Raw genomic sequence first — 8,951 nt, 5'->3', positions numbered from 1 at the left:
ATAATAATTTTTTTAATATTATCTTATTGATTTTACAGAGAGAAAGGGAGAGGGTTACAGTGTTAGAAAATCAATGAGAAACACCAACCAGATGCCTCCTGCACACCCCCTACTGGAGATTGAGCCCACAACCAAGGAACATTCCCTTGACCAGAATTGAACCTGGGATCCTTCAGTCCATGAGCTGATGCTCTATCTGCTGAGCCAAACCTGTTAGGGCCAGCATAATAACATGTTAATAAAGTGATCAGCTTAACAATAACCCACAACCTTCTGACCAACTAATAAAGTGATCGGATAATCAAAACAGGTTTATTAAAGATAAAAGATAAAAGCCAGGGCACAAAAATTAATACATTTAAATTTTCAAATAACTAATGATTGAATAATTGGGCTGTTGTTGAAAGTCCAGTCCTTCAAAAGTGGTGTTTCAGTCTTCAACAAGAAATTAAGACTTATCAGCTGATGCCATAGCAATTTTTTTTCATATTTTCCAAAGTTTGAAGACCAGTAATAGTTCTCACATGAAGATTGTTAGTTGTATTCCAATAGCTGTTCTCTTCTACTTTCTTAATATTAACCTCTTCAGATTTTTTCTGGATACCTGCTCATTCAGAATACTTCAACTTTCCAGCCTCCCTTATAGTTAGGTGTACTATGGACCTAAGTTTACACAATGGAATATAAACAGAAGTCAACTGGCAGTTTCCAAATGCTTTTTTTAAAGATCAGATACACTGATGATGTGTTGTGGAATTGTGTACCTGAAACCTGTATAATTTTGATAAAAATCATCACCCCAATAAATTTAATTAAAAGTAAAAAATAAGTCAGCTAATCCCATCTTTTACCTTGGGCTAACCATTCTAGACTATAAGGTGACAATAAGAATGGAATATACAAATAGTAGAAACATGCATCCTGGCACCATACCAGCCCTGGGCTTCTAGAACTTGGTGTGAAAATATATATGTTTTTGAATTGTCTAAGCCACTTCTTTTATTTTTTTTATTTCTTTATTGATTAAGGTATTACATATGTGTCCTTATTCCCCCATTACCCCCAAACCCCCCCATTCATGTCCTAACCCCCTATTGTCTGTGTCCATTGATTAGGCTTATAAGCATGCATATAAGTCCTTTGGTTGATCTCTCCCCCTTACCCCTACCCTCCCCTACCTTCCCTGAGGTTTGACGTTCTGATCAATGTTTCTCTATCTCTGGATCTGTTTTTGTTCATCAGTTTATGTTGTTCATTATATTCCACAAATGAGTGAGATCATGTGATATTTATCTTTCTCTGCCTTCCTTATTTCACTTAGCATAATGCTCTCCAGTTCCATCCATGTTGTTGCAAATGGTAAGAACTCCTTTTTTTTAACCACAGCGTAGTATTCCATTGTGTAGATGTACCACAGTTTTTTAATCGACACATCTGCCGATGGACACTTAGGCTGTTTCCAAATCTTAGCTATGGTGAATTGTGCTGCTATGAACATAGGGGTGCATATATCCTTTCTGATTGGTGTTTCTAGTTTCTTGGGAAGTGGGATAACTGGGTCAAATGGGAGTTCCATTTTTAGTTTTTTGAGGAAATTCCATACTGTTCTCCACAGTGGCTGCACCAGTCTGCATTCCCACCAGCAGTGCACAAGGGTTCCTTTTTCTCTGCATCCTCTCCAGCACTTGTCATTTGTTGATTTGTTGATGATAGCCATTCTGACAGGTGTGAGATGGTACTGCATTATTGTTTTGATTTGCATCTCTCAGATGATTAGTGACTTTGAGCAGGTTTTCATATGTCTCGTGGCCATCCATCTGTTTTCTTACGAAAAGTATCTATTGAGGTCAGTTACCCATATTTTGATTGGGCTGTTTATCTTCCTATTATTAAGTTGTATGAGTTTCCTGTAAATGTTGGAGATTAAACCTTTATCGTTGATATCATTGGCAAACATGTCCTCCCATGCAGTGGGCTTTCTTGTTGTTTTGTTAATGGTTTCCTTTGCTGTGCAAAAGCTTTTTATTTTCATGTAGTCCCATTTGTTTATTTTCGCTTTAGTTTCCATTGCCCTAGAAGCAGTATCAGTGAAGAAATTGCTTTGGCATATGTCTGAGATTTCTCTGCCTGTGGATTCCTCTAGTATTTTTATGGTTTCCCATCATAGGTTTAAGACCTTGGTCCATTTTGAGTTTATCGTTGTGTATGGTGTAAGTTGGTGGTCTAGTTTCATTTTTTTGCATGTATCTGTCCAGTTTTCCCAACACCATTTATTGAAGAGACTGTCTTGAATCCATTGTATGTTCATGCCTCCTTTGTCAAATATTAATTGAGCATAGTGGTTTGGGTCAATTTCTGGGTTCTCTATTCTATTCCATTGGTCTATATGTCTGTTCTTGTGCCAGTACCAGGCAGTTTTGAGAACAGTGGCTTTGTAATACAACTTGATATCTGGTATTGAGATCCCACCTACTTTGTTCTTCTTTTTCAGGATTGCTGCAGCTATTCGGGGTCTTTTTTTATTCCAGATGAATTTTTGGAAAGTTTGTTCTAGATCTGTGAAATATGCCTTTGGTATTTTAATGGAAAGTGCATTGAATCTATAGATTGCTTTGGGTAGTATGGACATTTTGATGATGTTGATTCTACCAATCCATGAACACAGTATGTTCTTCCATCTGTTTATGTCTTCCTCTATCTCTTTTTTCAGTGTCCTGTAGTTTTCCTCGTATAGGTCTTTTACCTCCTCAGTTAAGTTTATTCCTAGGTATGTTAATTTTTTTGGTGCGATGGTAAATGGGATTGCTTTTTTAGTCTCTCTTTCTGTAAGTTCACTATTGGTGTATAGAAATGCCATAGATTGCTTGGCGTTAATTTTGCTACATTGCCGAATTCATTTATTAAGTCTAATAATTTTTTGATGGAGTCTTTAGGGTTTTCTATGTACAGTATCATGTCATCTCCTAATAGGACAGTTTTACTTCTTCTTTTCCAATTTGGATGCCTTTTATTTCTTCTTGTCTGATCGCAATGGCTAGTACTTCCAGCACTATGTCAAACAGGAGTGGCAAGAGTGGGCTTCCCTGTCTTGTTCCTGTTCTTAGGGGAAATGGTTTTAGTTTATGCCCATTGAGTATGATGTTGGCTGTGGGTTTGTCATATATGGCTTTTATTATGTTGAGGTATGATCCTTGTATTCTCACCTTGCTGAGAGTTTTTATCAAGAAAGGGTGTTGGATTTTGTCAAATGCTTTTTCTGCAACAGTTGATATGACTATGTGATTTTTATCTCTCAATTTGTTTATGTGATGTATCATGTTTATTGATTTGCGGATATTGTACCATCCTTGCATTCCTGGGATAAATCCTACTTGGTCATGGTGTATGATCTTTCTGATGTACTGCTGGATCTGATTTGCTAGAATTTTGTTGCAGATTTTGGCATCTATGTTCATGAGGGATATTGGCCGGTAATTCTCTTTCATTGTATTATCTTTATTTGGTTTTGGTATTAGGGTGATGCTGGCTTCATAGAAGGAGCTTAGAAGTGTTCCTTCCTCTTGAATTATCTGGAATAGTCTGAGGAGGATAGGTTTTAGTTCTTCCTTGAATGTTTGGTAAAACTCCCCTGTGAAGCCATCTGGCCCAGGGCTTTTGTTTGCTGGAAGCTTTTTGATGACTGCTTCAATTTCTTCCATAGTTATCAGCCAATGGAGATGGTTAGAATCTTCTTGATTGAGTTTTGGAAAGGTTGTATTTTTCTAGGAATATGTCCATTTCCTCCATGTTGTCCAGTTTTTTGGAATAGAGTTGTTCATAATATTTTTTAACGATACTTTGTATTTCTGTAGGGTCTGTTGTTATTTCACCTCTTTCATTTCTGATTTTGCTTATTTGCATCCGCTCTCTTTGTTTCTTAGTGAGCCTGGCTAGAAGTTCATCAATCTTGTTTATCCTTTCAAAGAACCAGCTCTTGGTTTCATTGATCTTTTGTATTGTTTTCTTGGTCTCTATGTCATTCATTTCTGCTCTGCTCTTTATTATTTGCTCCCTTCTGCTCACTGTGGGCTTTTCTTGTTGCTCTCTTTCTAATTCTTTGAGTTGTAGAGTTAGATGATTTATTACTATTTTTTCTTGTTTTTTGAGGTAGGCCTTTAGAGCTATAAACTACTTTCTCAGGACTACTTTCATTGTGTCCCATAGCATTTGCATTGTTGTGTTTTTATTGTCATTAGCCTCCAGGATGTTTTTAATTTCTTCTTTGATCTCATTGGTAAACCAATCATTGTTTAATAGCATGCTATTCAGCTTACAAGTGTTTGAATTTTTTTGGAAAGTTTTATTGTGGTTCATTTCTAATATTATACCATTGTGGTCTGAGAAGATGCTTGATATGATTTCAATCTTCTTGAATTTGGGGAGACTGCTTGTGACCCAATATGTGGTCTATTTTTGAAAATGTCCCATGTGCACTTGAGAAGAACGTATGTTCCATGGCTTTGGGGTGAAATGCTCTGAAGATGTCAATTAGGTCCATCTGATCTAGTGAGCCATTTAGAATTGCTGTTTCTTTGCTGATTTTTTTGTCTAGAGGATTTATCCAGTGATGTCAGTGGTGTATTAAATTCCCCTACTATGATTGTATTGTTGTCAATCTCTCCCTTGATATCTTCCAGGAGTTTTTTTATGTATTTGGGTGCCCCTGCATTGGGTGCATATATGTTTACCAGGGTTATATCGATCCCTTGTTGTATCGATCCCTTTAGAATTATGAAGTGGCCTTCCTTATCTCTTGTTATGGCCTTTACTTTGAGGTCTATTTTGTCAGATATAAGTACTGCTATCCCAGCTTTTTTTTTTTTTTTTTCATTTCCCTTTGTCTGAAAGATGTTTTTCCATCCCTTCACTTTCAGTCTGTGTGAGTTCCTTTTTCTGAGGTGGGTCTCTTGTAGACAGCATATATATGGGTTGTGTTTTTTTATCCATTCAGCCACTGGATGTCTTTTGATTGGAGCATTTAGTCCATATACTTTTAAAGTTATTATTGAAAGGTACTTGTTTGTAGCCATTTTTATTTTTTGTGTCTGTGTTCCTTCTTAACTTTTTATTTCTTCTTTTTACATCAGTCCCTTCAGCATTTCTTGCATTGCTGGCTTGGTAGTGATAAACTCCCCTAGCGTTTTTTTGTCTGTGAAGCTCCTTATTTCCCCTTCAATTTTGAATGATAGCCTTGCTGGATAGAGTATTCTTGGATTCATTCCCTTGGTTTGTATCACTTTGTAAATTTCCTTCCATTCTTTTCTGGCCTGATGTGTTTCTGTTGAGAAATCATTTGATAATCTAATGGGAGCTCCCTTGTATATAACTTTCTGTCTCTCTCTTGCAGCCTTTAAGATTCTCTCTTTGTCCTGAATATTTGCCATAGTAATTATGATGTGTCTTGGTGTGGGTCTTTTCGGGTTCATCTTGTTTGGGACTCTCTTGCTTGTGTCACTTTTTTCTTCACCACATCAGGGAAGTTTTCTGACATTATGTCTTCAAATAGGTCTTCTAACCCTTGTTCCTCTTCCTGTTGTTCTGGCACCCCTGTTATTCATATGTTGCTTCTTTTCATGTTGTCCCGTAGTGCCCTTAGGCTCTCCTCCTGTCTTTTAATTTTTTCTCCAATTGCAATTCAGTTTGTCTGTGTTTTGCTTCCCTGTCTTCTAATTCACTAATTCGGTCCTCCGCTTCTCCTAGTCTACTGTTGAAACTTTCCACAGTGTTTTTTATTGCAGCTATATCACTCTTTATTTCTTCTTGATTCTTACATATGTTGTTGATTTTTTTCATCCATTTCTTCTTGATTTTTTTATAAGGTGTTGATTTTTTCTTCCATCCGGTGTATGAACTCTATGACCCTTATTCTAATTCTTTTTCTGACATATTGCATGCCTCTGTTTCACTTAGCTGCTTTTCCAGTGATTCCTCTTTTTCTTTCCTTTGCGGGTTTCTTTGTCTACCCATTTTTTGGTCTCACCGACTGATCTAGATATCAAGTCGTGCAGGAGCTGCTCCTTGTGTGGCAGTGGCTTCTTGGGCTGCAGTTGCTCCTCGGACAATCACAGTAGCAGCTGCTTCTCAGTTGGCAGCGGCTCCTCTGGTGGGTGCCGTTCGCAGCAGTGTTGTCTCCTCTGGCTGGTGGGGGAGGCTGCTTGTTCAGCTGCTGTTCCTTGGTCAGGGGTGGGCTGATTATGAGGTTGCTACTCCTCGGATGTGGATGGGTTGTGCGCGGCTGTTGCTCCTTGGACAGGGGCCAGCTGCTCACGTGGCTGCTGCTCCTTAAACAGGGGTGTACTGCTCACGTGGCTGCTACTCTTTAGATGGGTGCTGGCTGCGTGCTGCTGCTGTTCCTTAGATGGGGTGGGCTTCTCATGATGTCGCCACTCCTTGCACTGGGGCAGGTTGCTTGCAGGGCTGTTGCTCCTCGTACGGCTGCAGGTTGCTCATGCAGCTGCTTCTCCTCGGTTGGGGGCCGTCTGCTTTTGTGGCTGCTGCTCCTCGGGTGGGGGACGGGCTGCTTTCGCGGCTGCTGCTCCTCGGGTGGGAGTGAGCCGCACATGCTGTTGCTGCTCCGTGGACAGGTGCGGGCTGCTCACCCGGCTCCTTCTTGTCAGACAGATGCAGGCTGCATGTGGGTGCTGCTCCTCGGACCAGTGCAGACTGCACAGGGCTGCTGCTCCTCAGACTTGGGTGGTCTGCTCGTGTGGCTGCTGCTCCTCGTATGGGGGTTGGCTGCTCACACAGCTGCTGCTCCTTGGATGGGGGCAGGCTGCTTGTGTGGCTGCTGCTCCTCAGAAGGGGGTGGTCTACTCACACAGCTGCTGCTCCTTGGAAGTGGGCTGGCTGCTCATGAGGCTGCTTCTTGGATGGGGGCAAACTGCTTGCACAGCTACTGCTCTTTGGACAGGTGCAGGGTGCAGGCTGCACGCAGCTGCTGCTCCTCGGACAGGGGTCAGCTGCGTGGGGCTGCCACTCCTCAGTCGTGGGTGGGCTGCTCGAGCAGCTGCTGCTCCTCAGATGGGGCGAGCTGCTCATGTGGTTGTTGCTCCTCAGACGGGGGAACTGGCCGCTCACACAGGTGCTGCTCCTTGGACAGGAGCAGGCCACGTGAAACTGCTGCTTTTAAGTCTGGGGCGGGTTGCTCGAGGGGCTGCTGTTCCTTGGACAGGAGCGGGCTGCTCACGTGTCTGCCATTCATGTGGTTGCAGTACCCTGGGCTAAAGCGTTGGGCCAGTCAGAGGGGAGCATGCTTCAGAACTCACAGGAGCCTGCGCCCTGGGTGCCTGGAGCCTCATTGAACATGGGACCACAGCTGAGGTAGCAGGACCCTGAGAGGGGTGGCTGTAGAGTCCCAGGTGTTATCTGAGGGCACTCTGGGTGAAGTTGCGGCTGAGCACCCAGTTACAGCAGTTCTCCCCTTCAAAAAGCCTAGGCCTCTGAGGACAAGCTGGCCTCCTGGTACTGTTTGCAATGGTAGCAGAAACTGCCTAGTTAGGTGAACCCGATTAGCCTGCCCCTGAAGGTCCTGTGGGATCTAACTGTGCCTCACTCACTCACTCATACACACACACACACACCACCTGACCACACCCTCCTCTTTTACTACCTCACTAACTCATTCATGCTGTCTTTCTCACTGCCGCGTTCTTCCCACCTCTGTAGTTGGGTCTGGGGTGTTATTGACCCATTCATGGATGGAGTTTCCTCTCCAAATGTCTGGTTATGTGGCTTGCTCTCAAGCCCCTTGGCCAGACAGGATAAAATTTACTTCAACAAGACACAACACAAAGGGAACTAAGCACAAATGTACTCACGACACCAATAACCCCAATATAAGTGACCACCTGAGCAAAGAGAGCACAAATGATATCAAAGAGAGAGAAAAAGGTAAGAGATAAAAGACAAAGGAAGAAAAAGGAGTATCTATCTAGATAGATGATAGATAGATAGATAGATAGATAGATAGATAGATAGATACTCCTTTTTCTTCCTTTGTCTTTTATCAGAACCAATAGATAAACCCAAAAAAATACAAACACCAAACACCCAGCAAAGAGAGTTGGGGCAGAATCTGTAGAGGCTGAGCTTATATACTGAAAATAAGATTAAGAATTGGATGAATATGGGGAAGGCCTCAATTTAGTATTGAGGGAGTAGAAAGGAAATAAGTGGATAAGAAGAAAGAGAATGAGAAGAAAATAACAATAATAAATTTACAAGAAAATTGATTTCAAAAATGGTATAAAAAATTAAAAATAGCAAATAAAAATAAAATATAGTGATGGAAAAATAATGGTAAAAGAAATAAAAAATAAAGCAACAAACAAAAACAGGAAAACAAAGAAAAGAAGAAAAAAAAAGGGATAACAAAATAATAAAAAAATAAAAGTGAAGTGTCATTCCTTTGGCTGGCTTATGATCCCAGTTGTCTGTACTGTACTGTTTCTCAGTTTCCCATTGCTGGGGCTGAAGATTTATCTTAAGCCAGTTCCTGTGACCTCTCAGGGAGTATTCAGATTCCTTTGTATCATTCTGGGTGGGATCTGGGTGTGGCTGTATTGGTTGCCTGGAGACTGGAGGGAGGGGCTATCTCTCAGGAGAAAATGGTGACCTGGGTTCAGGTATGACTCAGCACCAGACTCACTACCACCTCTCCTGGACCGCCTACTCTCCCTATATTCCACAAGTTCACACCTTCTCCCGCACCTCAGCCACGGGTAAGTGTCAGTATCTGAAAGGTCCTAGGAACTACGTTCAGTGAAGAAAGGCACAGGCCCCAGAGCAGGGAAGCATCTCTGCAAGCTCCTCTCTTGCCAGCCCTGGGCGGTCCGTCCAGCCCTTCAGGGCTACCTCTGAGCTCAGATCCAAAATCCAGACTCCAAGGTCCAAAATCCCCTACCTCCCGCAGT

The sequence above is a fragment of the Plecotus auritus genome, assembly GCF_963455305.1.
Source record: "Plecotus auritus genome assembly, chromosome: 3".
NCBI classification, from domain to species: Eukaryota; Metazoa; Chordata; class Mammalia; order Chiroptera; family Vespertilionidae; genus Plecotus; species Plecotus auritus.
The sequence above is the reverse complement of the archived record's forward strand: the minus strand, read 5'-3'. Positions refer to the sequence as shown.